At 38.6% G+C, this 21372-nt stretch overlaps 1 long non-coding RNA gene across 1 annotated transcript in view; it reads left to right on the top strand.

Moving 5' to 3' along the window:
* Positions 1–11714, top strand: part of LOC117595614 — a 57381-nt gene extending 45667 nt beyond the window's left edge. Inside the window, exon 3 of the long non-coding RNA XR_004576867.1 lies at positions 11372–11714. This is a non-coding gene — a long non-coding RNA (uncharacterized LOC117595614). The remainder of the gene's footprint in view (positions 1–11371) is intronic.
* Positions 11715–21372: the final 9658 nt, after the last annotated feature.

Raw genomic sequence — 21372 nt, 5'->3', positions numbered from 1 at the left:
TGTTCCATGAAAAATAGGATTGGTTTGTCTCCCAGTGTGATATTGGACATTTGATAATTTGACCACTGGAGAAAACCCCAAAAACAAAGTTGAGTGGAGAGGAACCTTTGATATGTCAACATGCGTTGTGCACTGACCAAAATAGAACTTTCAATTAGTTACATTTCCAGTTTAATAATTTAGCAGATGCTCTTATCCAGTTAGTGGATACATTTTAAGATATCTTGTTGAAACAACTACACAAATCAGTGGTAGTAAGTACACTATGAGGTATGTAGCTATCAGCATGATCAGTGCTGGAAGGAAGAGGAACATTTTAACTTTACAAGTTAACATTTAACTATTTTTGGGAGGTAGTTAGGCATTTCTAGCTTAAACAGTTCAAAATATACTGTTAGAAAGTAATTAACTCTAATTATGCAACACATGCAAATTAAGATTATGTTATTAATGATACATTTGAGTTTGTGAATTGTTTTAAGTTTGGATATCCTAAACATGTTAAAAAAAGATGGTCTGTATTTGCATTTTTGAAAGCCTCATTATCCTGTGGATCTGTACAAGCATCACACCTATAATGGTTTTCATAGCAGTACTGTATTAAGTCAGTTTCTTAAATGTAGTTTTTGTCTGAAACACCATGTTATTTTCCAAAGTAGTGACTAGTTCCTTTACATTTTCCAGCCCGAAAAACACTTCTGTAGACTTCTATTGCCAGGTCAAGTTTTCATATTTTGAACTTGAATAATTTTTTTTCAAGCTAAAAATGTTATATTATTCCTATGATCCTATTGGTTCACAGAAGGCCTGAGCTGAACCTGAATCTTTATCTTGAACCCCAGAGGTAGGGCACAACTTCATACAGAGTTCAAGCTGAGTTTGCTGGCCTTCAGCCAATTCATCAGGCTAACTCCAGGTTCACCAGACGGCCACCAATATTTATCTCCTCAATGAGGTAATGGAAAAATACAGCGTCTGAAGTATCAGCTTTCACAAAAAGTAAAATAACATTTTGGATGATCAAACAAGCAACAAATGGGTGTATGCCATCTAGAGTGATTTATTGGACAAAATTTATTTTAATAAAATGCACCTCTCTGGCTCGGACTTCTAAGAAAATATAGCCAACTTAAAAAGTATTGTCACCCTTCATTAAACCTTTGCATTGTTTCATGAAGGGTGCCAATACTTCTTGAGGTGACTGTAAATGTTGCATTTCGTAAGAAATTCACTTGAAGTGCCTGTTTTCAGGCATATTTCCTTCACAATCTATTGCACTCTTTTTAGACTTTCTACAAATGATAATGGAGAAAACTGACATTCGCTTACTGTAGCTTTTTAACAGATCTCCAAGGAAACTGTGAATGAGTGTGGCATTAAATGGTGACAGATTGATGCCTTTCAAGGCTATCATTGGTCTACAGTTTTTACTTGGAAGAATGGAAAACTTGTCCCCCAAGTTGATTGGACTGATCCCTGAGTGTTTTAAAGGTTCTGGTGGAGTCACTGCCCTACAGACGTCCAAGTCTTCAATTGCAACTCCTTTTTGTTTTTCCCATCCTGTAAATCATCTACTTGGGGGTGCACAACTGCTGTTTCATGCTAACCAGCGCAATTGAAATAAAGTGCACGTCAATAAAACTGAGCCCTGGCGGTTCACACACATTTCATTGACACCGTCCCACCTTCACTAACGTCAAGCCCATGAAACATTCCGAGCTAAAGAAAAATACTAAAAAAAACATTTAGAAAGCCCGGGTCTGGTGATACCACAGTCAGCTTCACTTTCTGTTGCATCAGACAGCTGTCTGTAAAAGGCTGAGTGGGCTTGCAGACACACACAAATTCACATGCTCCACTTCCTCAGCAACTGAGATCTCACTCCCCTTTCTCTTTGAATCTGTCACTCACTCACTCACTCACTCACTCTCTCGTTCTTTCTCCCAAGTGCATCCTGCCTAGAAACTGGAAAGAGGATTCCACGTGCTCCAATTGGACGTGGTCCATAGCAACTGGCATGGTTGCCAGTTTTGAGTGTGTTTGTGGGGAGGTGGCACTCCACACATTTGTTTTTCTTTTAACACTTTTAGTCATTTGTTCAGCCAACACCTTTTGCTTTAACATTTAACTACTAACAATTAATCAAAAGAAATAATTTTTTCTATTTGCAAGATCAGAAACTGAATGTCAACAATTTACGAACTTAATTTATAGTTCCACTTGAATGTGGTCTCCACTTGTGCATGGATTGCATAAATATGGTATGTTGTGGGAGGTTTTGGGCTTCAACGGGGGGATTTCGACAGTCGGCGGACATTATTTATTTTCTAGCTTTCCTTCATTTTTCTAGTAGTTTGCATGTTGTGATTGGTCAGAAGGGTAATATTAGAACTCTTCCCCCCTCTTTCCCCTTTTTAATTTCGAAGCCAAAAATAAGAAGTACAAAAGCACACAAATGTTTCAATGCGCCCTGTGATCGAGGTCTAGCTGGGACTCTGCTTGATTAGCTTTAAGTCTGTTGTCAAACCGTCAAAGTGTTAGGTTGTTGTTGTTAACTGCACAATGGTCTGGCAACATTTAGACGCAACATCTAAATGTTTATAACAGTTACTGGGATTTCTTATGCCACGGGTTTGAAGAAAACCTGCAGTAAGTATTTTCAAAAGTTATTGAGCATTTTCAAAATGATGCATTTCGGCACATCCCATCGTATATCAGACATATCACAAAATTGGATATGAAATGTTACAACCCAGCAAAATGTGTGATAACCCCATGTTATCTGCAGATTGGTTTGCTTTAGCGTATCGCCAGCTAGAGTGAAACGGGACAGACGGAGAGAAATGACAAGGTGCTTGTCTGTCTGCAGTGCAGCCCCTTGCAGGCGTTCTCAGGTGAAGACAGTGTGAATAATGCAACAGGCAGCTGGTGGTATATGGGCCAATGTGTGTCTGACCACAGCCTATTCAACAGAGACACAGACATGGTGAAGGTAAGGAGGACGGGTGACCTGTTTATGAAGTAATGACACCTGATCCAGCATGGTAACCGAGAGGCCAGACGCAAACGGCCAGCTTTTCACTCTGTCTGGTAAACATACGTCCATCCCTGGCCCGTCGCACCGTCTAGCCAAGTCTGGTATGACCCCATAGCCCTTCTGTCCAATGTCATAACCTAGGGCCTATATAGACAACATCCATTGTCATGAACACAATTTCATTTGAATAGCTAGTTAACATAAATAAAACTATTCACACTAGTTACTCTCGCTACACCGTAAGGTGAAATTCTGAATATTGTCAATGTTGTTAACCTGGTAACGAACATGGCGCTCTCTGTCAAATGAGTGCTAGGGCTGGTGATAGTAGAATTGGTTCAGGGCCACTGTGAGATGTTTGCAGCAGCTTCCCAACAACCACTTTGTTTTTTCTGATTCAGTTGATGGACTTGGTAGGACCTGGAAGGACTTGGAAAGACCCGGAAGGACGGTTTTGTGCTACGTCACCGCTCATTCCACTCAAATATGGGAGTATCAGTTGGAGAAGCATTTATTCTAGGTTAAAGAGGAAATGTGTGGCCTGTTATACTTAGTATACAAGTTGTGTCAGAGTAAGGACAATGTTCTACTTTAGAGGTCATTGTTTTCCAATTTTGAGCCTTGTCTCTTTGACCGTCAAATTGCAGCTAGTTGACATTCTTATGTATATTACTGCCATCTATAATATTCAATACTACTACCAATATTGCTGCTAGTTTACAGAACTCTTTTTAAACGGCTGCTGGCTATGTACAGTGTTATGTATATTATTGCTTTATTTATTTTGCGTTTTTTGCTGTATATATATTTTTCTTCTTAGTTCTCACTACATAATTATAATGTGCTATGCCACCATTAATAAGCCTATTACACTCATATGTAGCTATAATATTCATACATTTTACCAGATTGCTGCTAGTTTACATTGTTATGTAAATTATTGCCATACTTGCCATATCTATAATGTTCAATAATTCTACCCAGATTGCTGCTAGTTTAATCTGCTGCTAGTGTACAGCGTTACGTATATTATGCCTTAGTTTTTTTGTTTGACTATTTATTTGCTTATATGTTTTTCTTCATAACTCTCACTACATAGTGGTTGGGTAACATGTCGTAAGTATTTCATTGTGCAGGATGACGCTGTGTTGTTTGGTGCATTTGACAAATAAAAGTTGAAACTTTGAGCCAGGCGGGGTGCTTCACACATTTTCTCTTATCTCAAGAGACTGTAGGTGTGATAAACAAAAAACATAGAGTGTGTGGCAGTTTTGTGGCCAAAAAGAACTTGTTAGAGATCAGAGGACAATGTTGTATCTCATTGTATCTATGTTAGTTTGATACAAAGACACAATTTGCATTTAGTCTTTCTCAGCTATTACATACACTCACCTAAAGGATTATCAGGAACACCTGTTCAATTTCTCATTAATGCAATTATCTAATCAACCAATCACATGGCAGTTGCTTCAATGCATTTAGGGGTGTGGTCCTGGTCAAGACAATCTCCTGAACTTCAAACTGAATGTCAGAATGGTAAAGAAAAGTGATTTAAGCAATTTTGAGCGTGGCATGGTTATTTGTGCCAGACGGGCCGGTCTGAGTATTTCACAATCTGCTCAGTTACTGGGATTTTCACGCACAACCATTTCTAGGGTTTACAAAGAATGGTGTGAAAAGGGAAAAACATCCAGTATGCGGCAGTCCTGTGGGCGAAAATGCCTTGTTGATGCTAGAGGTCGGAGGAGAATGGGCCGACTGATTCAAGCTGATAGAAGAGCAACTTTGACTGAAATAACCACTCGTTACAACCGAGGTATGCAGCAAAGCATTTGTGAAGCCACAAAACGCACAACCTTGAGGCGGATGGGCTACAACAGCAGAAGACCCCACCGGGTACCACTCATCTCCACTACAAATAGGAAAAAGAGGCTACAATTTGCACAAGCTCACCAAAATTGGACCGTTGAAGACTGAAAGAATGTTGCCTGGTCTGATGAGTCTCAATTTCTGTTGAGACATTCAGATGGTAGAGTCAGAATTTGGCATAAACAGAATGAGAACATGGATCCATCATGCCTTGTTACCACTGTGCAGGCTGGTGGTGGTGGTGTAATGGTGCGAGGGAGGTTTTCTTGGCCCACTTTAGGCCCCTTAGTGCCAATTGGGCATCGTTTAAATGCCACGGGCTACCTGAGCATTGTTTCTGACCATGTCCATCTCTTTATGACCACCATGTACCCATCCTCTGATGGCTACTTCCAGCAGGATAATGCACCATGTCACAAAGCTCGATTCATTTCAAATTGGTTTCTTGAACGTGACAATGAGTTCACTGTACTGAAATGGCCCCCACAGTCACCAGATCTCAACCCAATAGAGCATCTTTGGGATGTGGTGGAACGGGAGCTTCGTGCCCTGGATGTGCATCCCACAAATCTCCATCAACTGCAAGATGCTATCCTATCAATATGGGCCAACATTTCTAAAGAATGCTTTCAGCACCTTGTTGAATCAATGCCAAGTAGAATTAAGGCAGTTCTGAAGGCGAAAGGGGGTCAAACACAGTATTAGTATGGTGTTCCTAATAATCCTTTAGGTGAGTGTATGTCCATAGCTTTGACTGGGGGAATACAAGATTAATAACATTTTAAGTACTGACTTCGACTATTGAACGGATGGTAACCCTACCCAACAATGTGACTGCAGCTACATGGTATTTTCAGAAAGATACCTCTACATCAGGTGATATAAGACACCATTGGAATTGAAATGCCTTTTCTGTCTCCCTAAGTTCAAAGAGTTTTCTCAGATATTGGGGCCACTGACTACCCAGGGGGAGGAGAGAGATTGAAGAAAAGACATGGCTTAATGAGATCCTGGATGGTATGTGAAGCTGTTGTGATCTGCTCATTCCAGTGAAGGTCTGAGACATATACACACATGCTTATCTAGTTCTGCATTCTCTCTCTCTGTCTCTCTCTCTCACACACACACACACACACACAATCACACATACATACACGTACATACACACACACACACACACAGAATGATTTTGGGAGAGTTGAACTGTCACCTTCTCTTAACAAAGACAACTTGTCTGATGTGAGACACACATTAAAGTGATGCCGCCACAAGGCAGGCATGTCCAAACAGCTGAGAAAATGACTGTCTCCCGAAAGTGAGGGAGAACAGGGAAGACGGCGCAACGGTGGCCATGGTGGAAAGAAAAAGAACAGAGGTTGAGCAGCACGGAGACCTCCCCCAGCGAATGAGTCAATCTCACACTGGGGTTATGACAATACAAAGGGCCTTCCAATCAACCAAGCACTTCTTCCGTACTCAGAGGGCTTTTCTCTCACAAATCCCCACCAATAATAAGGCGTCACACTGCTCTAAAAACCTTTGATATTTGGATGTTTTTTTCAAGATTTATTATCTCATTCATACAGTAACATCAGGTGTCTGATGCATTTGTTGAAATATGCACTATGTATCCAACATCATTTGACAGACAATTATTAGGCCATCTCACAGCAGAGATAGAGACCATAATAATTTAAGTAGAGATAGATTACCCTGATAGTTTAAGTAGAGATCGATTACCATGATAGTTTAAGTAGAGATAGATTACAATGATCTTGTAAGTAGAGAAGCAACCATGAAAATAAAAAAGACATTACTTCATTTTTAAATAAATTACTTGACAAAAGTTACTTAGAAAAAATAGTTCACTACATCCAAACTATGTTGTGATATAAAATTTCATAGACAAGTGGTTTTTAAGATTATTTATATCAAGGACACTCACATGTTGTGAGCCCCTAAACAAAACAAACAAACAAAACAAAACCATACTTGCTCTGTAGTGACTAATTCTCCTATCTTATTCATTTTGTCATTAAGCTTAAAGAAAAGCTTTTAGATAAAATGTCTTACTTTTCTACATGATCTGTAATGGCTTACGCCATGTTAATATGATATCCGAGCAGGGCCGGCCATAGCCTTTCATGGCCCCTAAGTACATTTTGGTTGGGGGCCTGCTGACCTGCTGCCTGAAAGAACAATAACTGGGTTGGGGGCCCTGTGTACCTGACAATAATGAGGCCCTGACTGCCATTGGTTTACAGAGTAGTGTTGTCACCATACCAAAAGTTGGACTTTGATAACTGGACCAGGTTTAGTATTAAAATATGAGATGCTGAAAACTAAATATTACAGAAAATAAAGTTGTTTTGGAACTTAACTCTTGAAATGTGCAGATGTTTTAAAAAAAAAAGTATAATTATTATTATATTGAGATAGGTAGATGTACAGGTTGGATATTGAATTTGTGGAGGCCAATAGCGACCCTCACTATCCACTGATTCTCAAAAGTGGCTTCCCAAAATGATTGGGTCACCAAATCTCCATAAACCTCCATGGCAACAAACTACCTGAATGTTATGCCAGTGGAATGCTTCTATTCTCAACATAACAAAATATCAGTGCCTGAAGTGTGCTGATCATCTGGAACCAGGTTGTATGGTCAATAATTATGGAGAGCTATAGTGTGTGTGTGTATTCAAATTGTTTTATAAAGGTTTCAGAGAATTTTATGTTAGGATATCCTGGTCATTTAAAAGTTTAGCTTGTAGATTAACTGGCCAATGATGACCATTTTGAATAGCAGGATTACTGCTGGATTACTGCTGGTCTCATTGTCAATATATGTTCAGTTATGCAACTGAATAATGCTTATAAATCAAAAGTTAGGCCTACATATAGTATACATTCTTTTTTCACAAGTAATCTAAGTTGGGCCAGTGTAAACATATTAATGTTGGTTAAGAGGTGTGCTTTGCTTTGCAAAAATGCCTAATAATTGGTATTTGCTGGTATTTTAATAATTGGTATAAATTGGTATTTACTGCTATGGCACAATTACTTTTGGTTTTGTTTAATTGAAAAAGCGATGGAAATGTTTTATTAAATGACTAATTGAACTACATGTACTGTAGTTCACAACGACCCGTAACTGATTACCCATATCTAAGTGGGCCCAGGTGAGGGTCCAGGTAAAGAGCCTAATGTCTGGGTGGAAAAGCACCATTGAGGGGTTCTCTCATCAGCTACTAATTATACTGCCTGGGCCATGTGGATCTAGTTTCTGCTACTAAACGCTTAACATTCATATTTAATCCCACTTCATTATCTCACACAATGTAGGAAGCAGACAGACCATTATGTGACACCAAACACGATCAACGCATACACATAAAAAAAGAAAATCACGCACACCATCACCTGCCAACAGAAATAAAACTAACACAAACATGCACACTCGCACGTCTTTCAACTATTCCAGACAGAACTCTCAAAGGGCCAGCCAAAAGAGACTCAAGCATTTATGGTGTACAAATCCACAAAGTTTTTGCTTTCTCATCAAGATATCTCTTTTATCCTCACTGTTTCTGGTTCAAAGAGCAAAAGATTATAAGCAATTGGAGGGTAATCCTTTATCCACACAACAACAGAGAGTGACCGGTTTTGTTGGCGGTGGATTATCAGCTGAGTCTGCATGATGTCATTCAATGTCAATAAGTAGCCTAATATTGGATATCAAAAATGACTTTGGCCAGGCAACATTCTGCTTGTTTTGGCCATATGGTAAAGTCAATGCAATGGATTTCAGCGCATGTTTGTGTGTACAGTATGGGTGTATATGTGTGTATATGTGTGTGCGTTTGCTCACATACAGAGGGATCAGTGAGAGTTAGCTGAGGGCCAGCTGGAGAGCTCCAGTACTCTGCCAGAACCTCAGTGACATGCTTCAGCAGGCCCTTTCAAAGCCTGGTCCCAGCAATTTGTACTTACACCAGTCTGGATAATTATCCTCGGCTTGTCAGTCCAGCTCTAGGACTCCAGCCAGCAGTAACTTTAGATACTCCTGAAAAATGCAGGAGCTAATAAACAAAGCAACCAAAAAAAAAAACTCTGTAATATCTCCTTTCTTTAAGCTGTGAATCTCACAAGGCTTGTTTATCTGTAAATGAATGAATCTGTCCACTTAAGAGAAAACATTTTAATGAACACTAAATTATCTAAACATGCTTTCAGAAAGTTATTTCAATAAAAAAAAAAATGTTTCACCCATTGTAATGCAAGGCATTTCTGTATGTTTTTTTTTCTGTAATGGAAATAATTTTATAGAAAAACAATAACAATATTTTATGTAATTTTAAGGTAATGCAATAAGTATAGCATTACATTTTTTTTTTAACAATTTTACAGTTTTTTCTAGTCATGGTGTTTCCAGTTGAATAAATAAATAATCTACATAGTCATTGTACGCTGCCTAAAGTAACCTTTCAGAGTAGTAGTTCTCAGCCCAAAGATAACACTAGAAGTGTGAACAAAACAAAGACTAATTTGACACTTGATAGGGGCAGGTAATCAGTGACCTCACACACTGACTACCACAAACACACGATATAAAATACTGTGTGATCTTCAATGTGATCTTAGCCTCTTCATTATTAATCTCTATCAGTTTCAAATAATGGTCATATTATCGTGGCCAAAATCCAAATGAGCTGGTGATGAAAACATGGTGAGGTACTGTAATGGAATATGTTTTAGGTGTCACAAGGTATAACACTGAATTATTAATTCATAAGTAGCCCCCGCGATAGAAAATCAATCATTCAATCCTGATACACAGCCAACTGAAATATTAGCTGCGGGACAACATCATATATCAGCCCATGAATGCCTCCTAATGTATATTCCATTAAAAATTTACATCAAGGCCAAGAAGAGCTGCCCCCCAACACCCCCTATTTCGTAGGCTGTCCCAAGATCAGTTCTCTGGGTACACTGACCCCATACTCTGCTGTGTGCTTGCGTGTGCATGTTTGTGTTTGCCTGGGTGGGTTCAATCTGTCCACGGTCTGCACTAGGTCCAGAGGCCTGGTCTCGGAGAGAGGCATAACATGGATGAAGTGACCTCTAGCCTGGGTTACGTGAACTCCCTCATGGGCAGAGATGAAGTCAGATTTACTAATAGACGGAAAACAGAAGTGCTGTCAGTCAGTCTGGACTAGAAATCAACAACAGCAACACATAGGATAATTCCACATGGCCAGGAACGCTCTCTGCATGGCTCCAAGTCAGCACTTATGTCATATTAATAATAGAAAAATTCATGGCTTTTTCTGTATTGTTAATGGCATTAAGTGTTGACATATGAAGATGGTCTGTAAATTGCCAAGTGTGTTTTTACACTGGTACTTAAGTACAATTATGTCTACAGATTCAACTGGATAAGCACAACAGAATTCCTTCGAACACACTCTGCTTCATTAATTGCCTGTTTTTGAATAATAACAAAATAAAAATCCTGTCATCAAATCAGCAACTACATGAATTTAATTTAATATGTCACTTATAGATTAAAGATATATATATTTTTTTTTTTGTCTTATATTTATCCTACTCCTCATGTTTATTGTAGCCAACATAAATATTTCTAAGCCAAAAAAAGAAGCACACTTAAGTGTATTATTTTGGAGCTTCTTAATTTGTACAATAAACAATATTATTATAGTATTAAGCAATATTTACATGGTAATAAGTACACTTAAGTGAGTTAAAATGGACCCACTTATTTCCAACTTTAGTATATGTACAATACATGGTTGGAAATACATTGTTAGGACACTTAAAACATATACTTCAAAAATATAAGAGGTTCGAAAATTATACCCTGAATTACACTTCTTTTGGCTTGGGTTAACCTTTGGCTGTCACAAAGAGTTGTGATATCATGATGTTTACTGTAAAGCGCGTAATCCTATAATGATAAATCCTTCATAGTTCCAAGCAACTCTAATACTGTATACAGTATGTAATTGCTTATTTCTGCTGAATCCCCTTTAGAAGCTTGCCTTGCTGTTTCCTATGACTGGATATCATTTTCATGCTTGTGGATTCTTTGTTTATTCTTGTGATCTTTTTGTGCCCGCCAGCGGCACTGGAAAACAGGAGGGAGTGAAGAGATCGATGTCTAAAGAGGAAAGAAAGGGAATATTTGACCAGTGCTTTTTCACACTCCTGGGGTGTGGGGCGGCCGGGTGTCGACTGCCCTGAGAGAAATCCCTTTGATAACAGTTCTATCTGCAACACAATCGCTGGTTGATTGATTTTCCTGAGCCAGCCCAAAAAATATCCAGATCAGCAATTCATGTCCGTTATCTTTTCTAAGAAGTTTGTAAACACTTAGTTGAGAAAATGTGACCAACTGAAATGATATCCCACAGAAACAGTTGCTAATTGGTATTCTCTTTGCAGACAGACCTGGCCCAATAAAAGCCCCACGATGCAGCAGTGATAAGAACCACAGGACTTGTAACATCCCCTGAGGAACCAACCCGTCCACAAGTGCCTTGAATATTTGGTTTGTTTCTATGGAAAGGGAATCTTGGGGTTGACACTGTGACCCTCACCCATGGATGCTCTCCACATCTGTCACATACAGCTGTGGAACTATGGATCCCCCACTGTGTACCTGAACTGTGAACACCTCTCCCCAGGCCTATGAATCAAAAGCTCCCTCAAAGAAAACCTGCTTTGCTTTTGATCTCTGGATTCCATTGTGATGCGTGGCCAACTGGTCTGTTTTGATTCATGTAGGACTTGCTCAGTTTTGAAATGTATGTCTTTTGATTTATCAAAACATGTAATTTATTAATGGAACCCCTTCACCACTGGCACTGATTTAATAGAGTATTACATTATTATCAATGTATGTGACAGTCAAGCGGAGTAGAGAGGTTGGGAGTGTGCTTCGAACCTCGGAAGGGCATAGGCGTCGAAAGGGAACGTACAGAATACACATCACATGCCTCTCTGCTGCTGGAATGTTAAATATTAATGCGTTAAACCTATCTAACATATGCATTAACATACATATTTGATGATGGGAGGCCATATAGCAACCTGAACAGATCTTTACTCTGCCGGTTACCTTTACAACAATAAAACCCTTCCAGTCCACTCACCCCATCACCCTGGCACTCCGCTGCAGCAGAGACACGTGAAAACAGCCGTAGCAGAACTGCTGCTAATGAGCTAGACCGTTTCCTACTGTCACAAATCCATGAGAAGTCCACACTGAAGCAGTTTTATTGATTTCTCAAACCAAGTAAGTATTCTCTGACGGGTTTCCTGTGTCTCCACTTTCCTCACCCCCACCCCCTTCCTTGACTGGTTTTCAGCTGCATGCTTGGCGGTGGACAGCTTTGTTTTTATATTCATCCAACCAGGCAGATACATTTGAATCGAAAGGCCTATTCACACTGACAACATTTTGATTTAAATAACGTTTACTGATAAACTTGATTCGGGCATGTTGGCTGGTGCTGCACCACTCAACTCTGGAGCTCTAACACATATTTAATCTAACATTCATTTTAGGGTCGATGTCTAAAGTTTGGAAAGTCCCTCGTGCTCCCACTGCGTGACAGTAGGGACTCTAGCATCCTTGATAAATGTCAATGCTTGTTAAAATTGGGGAGTCGTTAAAAATTAAACAGTTGTGTTCCTTTTTATCAGGAAATTGCATTTTGAAAGGATTTCAGTCTAGTTTTAGACCTGAGGGGTGTTTCGAGAATATGGCTGAAATAATTCAGGCTTCCCTGAACATCCCAGATGGTCATTGTGGAGTAAAAAATATAGAGGACAATATTTTGGTGTTTTGGAAAAAAATATTGACTGCATGCTACAATGATGTAGAGGTTTTCTACAGAGAGAATTTGAATTATGTTCTTATATTTATTTTTCATCTGCGGCCAGGATCTTTTTGTGACAGTACCATAAGGTTACAACTACAGAATATCATGGATTGTGTGGACTGAATTAAACATATTTCCTATATTGGCTATGCAATGGGCCTACTGTACCATTGTAATTGTGTCATACTATAGGCTACTACAATTTATGTTATAGGCTTAACAAATATATTAGTGTTTCAAAAAAGTGCACCATAAATGAAAACATGAATATTAATAATCACCCATATATGTGTAGGCATGTTTGATAAATAAATCATGGAACCGAATTTAGCCAGTTATTTTTGCCAGTGTTCAGTGTTTTTGCGGAAGCAGTGATGTTACTGAATTATTACTTTGGAGTAATCAGAAAGCAATGAAGTTTGTTTTGTCAAAGAGAAACCCAGTACGGGTTGAGTATTTTGGTCAGATAAATTATTGAAAAATTATAACATAAATTATTCGGAATGATCTAAAAGATCAATTTGTGGTCCAATAATTTGTTCTCTCTATGATGCATGCTTCGAAGTCAACTGGATTCTCTGAAAAGGGACAGGCCATTGTGATGGAATAGAATCTGATTGGTGGATGAGCTCCTTGTTTATTGACTTTCACTAGATAAGATCCACTTAACATAGTAGATAACAGGTTTGGTTCAGAGCATTGGTTGCTATGGTTTCTGATGGTTTCTCTTGCTGTAGCCGAAAACATTGAGTTGGTTTGACCAAGCTCAATTAGTGACAAATACAGTTTTTTGGAATACCCATCTAGCCACAGCATGGTAAAAACAACTAAATTGGTTGTTGCTGACAATGATATTGTTAAAGGGTGACCAGTCGATGGCATTTGAAACAGTAATATAGATCACTCAATCTTACTGAAAAAGTTGTCTTCATTGGGCCTGACCAAGGATACTTGCCTCAGGTTTCAAAATTACCTCAGCGATAGAATTCAGTCAATTGTAATTGATGGAATTGAATCAGATTGTCTTACAGTTCACAAAGGAGTTCCATTTGCCTTGCTCAAAATGTTGTTGTTGGGTAACAGAGCTAGATAGTTGGCTAGCTTGCTTGTTTAGTTTGCCATCCATTTTGTTATTTTTATGATCTGAAATGTTATTTAAATAGAATAACAAGCAATTATAGTCACATGGATAACTAGATCAATGCTAAGAATATTAAAAACGACTTGTTTCTGGTCATTATTTTCAGGCAAGAATCAAGCTAATCAGAGCTGTCCCAAATTCAAACGTAGCAACATTTATTAATTTATTTTTATTTCACATGTCAAATCAATTAGTTTTATGGGACAAATGAACTTTGTTTTATCTCATTCTGTGTTGATCCTTAACAGGATAGCTGTAACCTTTCTCCTGGTAGATTAATTCACATCCCTCCGTGGGGCTGAACCATTTACCCAGACGTGTCAGCATTAATATACTATATAAAGATACCAACTGGGCTGTAAAACCCACAACTTACCCATCCTGTATTCAGAAATCACAGTCAAATATGTAAATATTGTTCTATCTTACATATTACTTGACTAATCAGTGTGCCAACAGGGTATGCTAATAGTGCTCAGTAAAACAAAAGGAAACCCTCTAACATCTGTAAGTAGTGTGTTCCCCATGTAAGAAAAAGTTAGATCCGCAGCTACTCGGGTATGTAAAGCAGGATGTAAAAGCACGAGGCTATGTAGGGGATCTCCCTGCTGCAGGCTTATGAGTAAGCGGGTCCTTTCACAGGCTAATGTGCTGACAGTGGGATTCAACAGGAGCCTCTGGCCACCTGCAGCTGGGCCAGGGCCAGGGATGAGGACATCACAATTGACAAAAGGACCCTTCTGAACTCAAGCGGTGAGGCTTTGGTCATGGTAAATAAACACAAGGGTCGGCTGAACACTATACAGTGTCATATGCCAGGAAGGAATGTCATAACATTTTTAATAAAGAACCCCATTAAAAACCTCTTAGAGATTATTCAAACAACAATTGTCATGATTTTTTTTTTTATTGCGATCACATTATATGTAAACACAATTGTCTATTCACACTAACAACGAGAAACTCTTGCTGCAACAGTAGTTGCAACACATGCACACGCAGCACTTTGGCCAGACCAGTTACCTGAAAGGCAGAAGACACACTGAAAATGTTTTAACCTGGTTACTAACATCATGCTCCCTGTCGAACAAATGTGTTTGCTGGTTATAGTAGAATTGTTTTGGTGCCAGTGTGAGAGGTTTTTAGTTGCTTCTTAACAACCAAATTTTTTTTTTTCTGATTCTGTTTATGGTGCTGGAAGGACATAGATAATCAGACTTCCTCCAGAACCTCTCCTTCTACTCCAACCCATATTGAGCGCGACAACATCCGTAGATGTTATCTGTCGGGAAAGCGACCCCACGTTACTTTTGGAGGTGACGTCTGACTATTGACACTTTTACTTTACACTATAACATTTTTTATCGCTCACTCAAATCTGGCAAATATTCTTGTTAATCTAAATAAATGCATTGTAGTGTAAAACACTTAAGAACTGATCCATGAATCCAGCATTTCCCAAGCTGGGTCTATCTCATTTGGCACACAGAACTGGGGTTACACAATTTACCTCCAATTGTGAAATATGTTTGTATGTGGTTGTATTGTATTTTTATATATTTGTGGCTCAATTCTTTCTAGTTTTAGGTACAACATAGTATAACCCAATTCAAGAAATATAACACTCTCAGGAACGTTTGTGTTTTTTTTCTGTTTCCTTCAGAACCTTTTATCACAGAGTGAAAAGAACAAGGCAGTAAATCACACTGGGTTTGAACCTCATCAATGATAATTTTATTTTCTTGACAAATTGTTCACAATTCTTGCTTATTCTCCCTTAATGCATTTAGAATATTACTTCCTAATTCCATTAGTTTAAAATTTTAGTGTTTTTCTTCTTTACAGCACTGACCTTTGGCAATAACTAATTAATTGATTAGAATGCACATACTACTAATCTGAATGATTTTGTGACATAGCTCTTTTAAAATGTTTGCACTTAATGTAAGTTGCCCTGGATAAGAGTCTGCAAAATCACTGAAATTCAAAACACAAACAAACACATTACCAATCAGTCTAAATGTTTTTATTGCCTCAGTTGAGTAACAAAGGTAGCTGAATAGATCAAATTGCTTTACATACAGGGGTCAGCCATTTCTTAAAAAATCAAACATAGGGGTGTGCTGATCAATATGGACTATTATTAGAATGGAATTATTTTATAACCATGTTGACAATGCAATATGTAAATTAGAGAATGAATACATCACCAGAGATGAGATAGTTAAGCTTAAAAAAGGTATGGTTCAACAGAGACATAAAAGTCTCTCTATTTTAATATATATTTAGAATAATGATGGAAAACATATGGCAGAAGATTTTGAAAGTTATAGACCCTTCCATAAATCACCTCTCGGCAGTTTTTTTTCCCATAGTGACTTTTCATCACCATTAAGTCCACATTCCTTAGCATTGTTTCACAGTTTTTTCTCACATATCTGTGAGTATATCCTACACTTCACACCTCTAGTGTAATACTGGTCAACACTTTTTAATCCTGGTCCTGTCCAGGGCTTTTCACACCTCTGTATGGCCCCTCTGGTCTGCCCCTGAGAGGGGATTAACTGACCAGTGGCCCCTATGGCCTCCCACGGCCCTCCGCTCTGTCTTCACCATTCCAGTGTCACCACTCATCTCCAATGCGCCACTCCCCTTTTCCACTGACCCACTTAGGGCAGTCTGTCTTTTTGTCCGTCAACCATGGTTCTCTGGTTTGGTTTACCAGAAGCTATGGAGGGGACGGGAGCAAGACCCCCCAGTGTTGTTATAGACTGGGTGATGTCATGTTAAGACACAAACCCAAGGGATGGCTACAGTCTGGTGATGTCATATCATGGCATGAACATTCTGGTGTGTGGAAAAAGTCAATCCTTTTAGATAGGAATTGCTGGATTGTTTCTGTAGGTTTCCAAAAACAATTCTGTAATATTTACATGGTCACTGTTTATACAAGGAAAGGGTTACACAAATGTTTGTGCCATGAGAGTTTTATACAGACCTTGTAATAGACAACAAATCTGAGAGGTACATTTACTACTGTCCATTCAAGGACTTAGTCCAGCGTTAGCAGCTAGTGTCGGCTAACATGTATTAGCTTGCTAAAAGTATGTACACCGTTTTTCTTTTTGGTCTTAACTAGCTAGTCTATGCTTTGCGAGTGCATAATATGTTTACTTACATTTGGAGACTCGTTCCTGCCAAAGAACAGCAGGCTCCACTTGTAGGCCTAAGCAAGTGTCTGAAGCACTGGCTTAAGAACTAGCAACAGGACTGAAACATGAATTATTGCAGGGTTTTTATGCAAACATTTGTTGGTAATTATGCTTTTTGAAAACAATGATATTACATTATTGTCCCAGAGTTGTGACCGTGCTTGGACGACTCAGCTTTCGTGACAGGCTGGTGATGTGGCCTATCATTCCTTGGCTTATTTTAATTCAGTGTGGTATTAACTAGCTAATCAGCAATAAACCAGTGAGGTGCGGGTGAAAACCAGGAACTAAAATGACTAATTTAAAACGTGTGTGTGTGTGTGTGTGTGTGTGTGTGTGTGTGTGTGTGTGTGTGTGTGTGTGTGTGAGGGGTGCGCAGCGCCACATGGAGCAACCTTTGCAGGATCTTTGGATCAACTGAAATATTCGTGTTCAAGATTCTCGGGTTAATACATTTTCATTTGATCAACTCTGAGTGAACCCAAGGCCTGTGCAAATTATTTTCAGTAGCCTATAAAAAATCTGGTTGTAAAAAAGCCTATCATAAATCTATTTGATCCACTCTGTAACTGTCCCTGCATCACCATGCACTCAAAAAAATTATTGCATGCCCAGGCAAGAAAGTATCTCTTTTCATCTGAATTGTTGGGTAACTTTACGCTGGAGGCGGTTCACACTGCCATACTTTATATTTCTATAAAAACTCAGAGACTTCCCAGTGTATGGTCGGAGGCACTCCATGGCTGTCATGTGTCAGGGGCTGAAAACTAGCCCAACTCAGGGGTTACTCAAACAGTCAATATTGCGCACCAACAAAAGTTGGGCTAGTTTTCAGGCATTTTGGCCTGGTTTTGAGTAGTTGTTGTGCTGAAAATGTTTGCTTAACCTGACAACACTGCTTTGATAGTAGTGACACAGCACCAACTTAAAGATGAATGTCACCCATGAAGTGTCAGCATTACCATTGTTCCACAAAATCTTCAACCATTGGTCAATATTTTCGCCATTCAAGAGTTCCATGTGTGCAAAAAAGATAATGGACAGCCCTGGACATTGGACTGTGTTCATGGAAATGTACAGTGGATATAAAAAGTCTACACACCCCTGTGAAAATGCCAGGTTTTTGTGTTGTAAAAGAATGAGACAAAGATAAATAATGTCAGAACTTTTTCCACTTTTAATGGGACCTATAATTTGAACAATTCAATTGAAAAAAAAAAATGAAATCTTCAAAGGGAAAAATTAAAAATAATCTCATTCAAAATCATGTTAAAAAGAAGTCAGAAAGAAGTGACTTTGATTAATAACAAATAAAGTTCAGGTGTTTTAGTAGGATTTTCCTGACATTTTCTTAGTTGCATCTCAGAGCAAAAGCCATATGGTCCGCAGAAAGCTTCCGAATCATCAGAGGGATCTCATTGTTGTAAGATATCCGTCAGGAGAAGGGTACAAAAGAATTTCCAAAGCATTAGATATACCATGGAACACAGTGAAGACAGTCATCATCAAGTGGAGAAAATATGGCACAACAGGGACATTACCAAGAACCAGACTTCCCTCCAAATTTTATGAAAAGACGAGAAGAAAACTGGAGGCTTCTAAGAGCCCTACAGCAACATTAAAGGAACTGCAGGAATTTCTGGCAAGTACTGGCTGTGTGCTACATGTGACAACAATCATATTCTTCATATGAATGGGCTATGGGGTAGGGTGGCAAGACGGAAGCTTTTTCTTACAAAGAAAAACATCCAAGCCTCAAGTCTCCCAGAAGAATGTGGGAAAATGTGTTATGGTCTGATGAAACTAAGGTTGAACTTTTTGGCCATAATTCCAAAAGGTATGTTTGGTGCAAAAACAACACTGCACATCACCCAAAGAACACCATACCCACAGTGAATCATGGTGGTGGCAGCATCATGCTTTGGGGCTGTTTTTCTTCAACTGGAACCGGAGCCTTAGTCAGGGTGGAGGGAATTATGAACAGTTCGAAATACCAGGCAATTTGGGCACAAAACCTTCAGGTGTCTGATAGAAAGCTAAAGATGAAGGGGAGGTTTACCTTTTAGCACGACAAAGACCCAAAGCACACATCCAAATCCACAAAAGCATGGCTTCACCTGAAGAAGATTAACGTTTTCGAATGGCCCAGCCAGAGCCCAGACCTGAATCCAATTGAACATTTGTGGGGTGATCTGAAGAGAGCTGTGCACAGGAGATGTCCTCTCAATCTGACAGATTTGGAGCGATTTTGCAAAGAAGAGTGGACAAATATTACAACGTCAAGATGTCCCATGCTAACAGACTCCTACCCAAAAAGACTCAGTACTGCAATGAAATCAAAAGGTACTTCAACAAAGTATTAGTTTAAGGTTGTGCACACTTATGCAACCAGGTTATTGTGAGTTTTTAATTTTAGATGTTTCCCTCTCAAAGATTTCAGTTTGTTTTTCAATTGAATTGTTCACGTTATAGGTCACATTAAAAATGAAAAAAGTTCTGACATGATTTATCTTTGTCTCATTCTTTTACATCACAAGAACCTGGCGTTTTAACAGGGGTGTGTATACTTTTTATATCCACTCTATGTACACAAATTTAAACCTACTTTTCAGTAAAAACCTTCCCTTTCGACTTTTTTGGAAAGGAAAGCTTTCCGAAGCTGTATGTAACTTACATATGACAACCTTACATTATGGCAGCATATTTTTGCTCAGCATCAAAGTTGTCGATGTGGGATTTGGGGTTTTAATAACAAAACAGTGTTAGAGCTTTACAGTAGTCATTTAGCAGACAATCTGATTATGTACAAACCTAGATTCAACTTTAAGAGATAGAAAGTTTAGCTAACATTTATTTTACAAATGCACCAATAAATGCGTAAAAGGTAATGAAATCGGCCTACGTTTAAGTGCACTTAAATTATTAACCAAAACAAAATGTATTATGTCAAATTCCTGTTGTTGTTTACTATTATTGTGCTGTTTTGAGTAAGAGCTCAGTTCAGTTTAAAGTATCAAAATACTTTAACACATGTTCTTATACCATTGTAGTATGTTTTTAGTGAAAGAATGGCAAGCAATGATCCAATGTTAAACTTCGTCATGTATTCGGCACTGGCCACCGTAGGTCTAGTTTCTTATGCTGGCATGCTCTCGCATTCCTCGTCTCCCATATCATGCATAGGAATAAACAACCTGCATTCCGCCGGATCAAATATCAGTATCAATAAACACTAGAATCTGATATTTATACATCTTTTATTTCTTATCCAATCTCTCGAATTCTCAAAAGATTACTGCTGTAAAATCATTGTACAGCAAAATCAATGACTGCAATCTCACCAATTGCCCTGGTCTACAAAACATGGTTACAGATTTATGAAGCCATTCTGAGAATGTTTTCTGCATGTTGTCAATGTTTTTATTGTTCCATTTCATACATACGCATGCTCATCCCATTTATGTTGGCATTAACTTATATATAGCCATTGCGGTAAACAGGAATACATTTTTCATATTTAAAAGGGGTTGACTATATTTTATTAATAACAAGTTAAAAAAATATATATTAATAGTTGTTATTATTGTAAAAACGTAATGGCTAGCCAGTGTTATTGTCATTGATTTGTGCCAGAGCACAGACTATCAGATAATAGTGACTACAGCCATGTTGCATTGGCTTAGTTGTACTTTGCTACTAACTTCGCTAAACTTTACAGCATGTAGCTATGCAATCATGAGGAACATTGAGTTATGCTGGTTCCCAAAAAAGCTAAACTTTAATGTTAACCTTTAATGTTACAATTGGAGATACCTTTGGCATATCATGGTGGATTTTAGGATTAGTATGAACACTGTATATATTTTTATGTTTTGTGGAGGTCATGGAGATGCAGCACTGACCAATGTAGGGTGCCATCCAGTGACCTTGTAAATGAGAACTCATGAAATATGAATGCGAGAAATACGACCGCCATTTAAATGCTCCAGGGGTCATAAATTATGTTTACTTGTTTTTTTCTCCATTCCTCTGTTATTTTTTTTGCTTTCTCCCTGACGTGAAGAGATCATACACGGACAAGGGGATAGGCTCTCTGGTCATTTAGTGCAATGTAAAAAGAGAGGGAGCTCCAGTTTACAGCAATTTGATTTATATTTGCCATGCAGAATATTTCAATGAGATGCCTATCAGGTTTTACAGTGGGCA

The sequence above is a fragment of the Esox lucius genome, chromosome 15 (assembly GCF_011004845.1).
Source record: "Esox lucius isolate fEsoLuc1 chromosome 15, fEsoLuc1.pri, whole genome shotgun sequence".
NCBI lineage: Eukaryota > Metazoa > Chordata > Actinopteri > Esociformes > Esocidae > Esox > Esox lucius.
The sequence above is the reverse complement of the archived record's forward strand: the minus strand, read 5'-3'. Positions and strand labels throughout refer to the sequence as shown.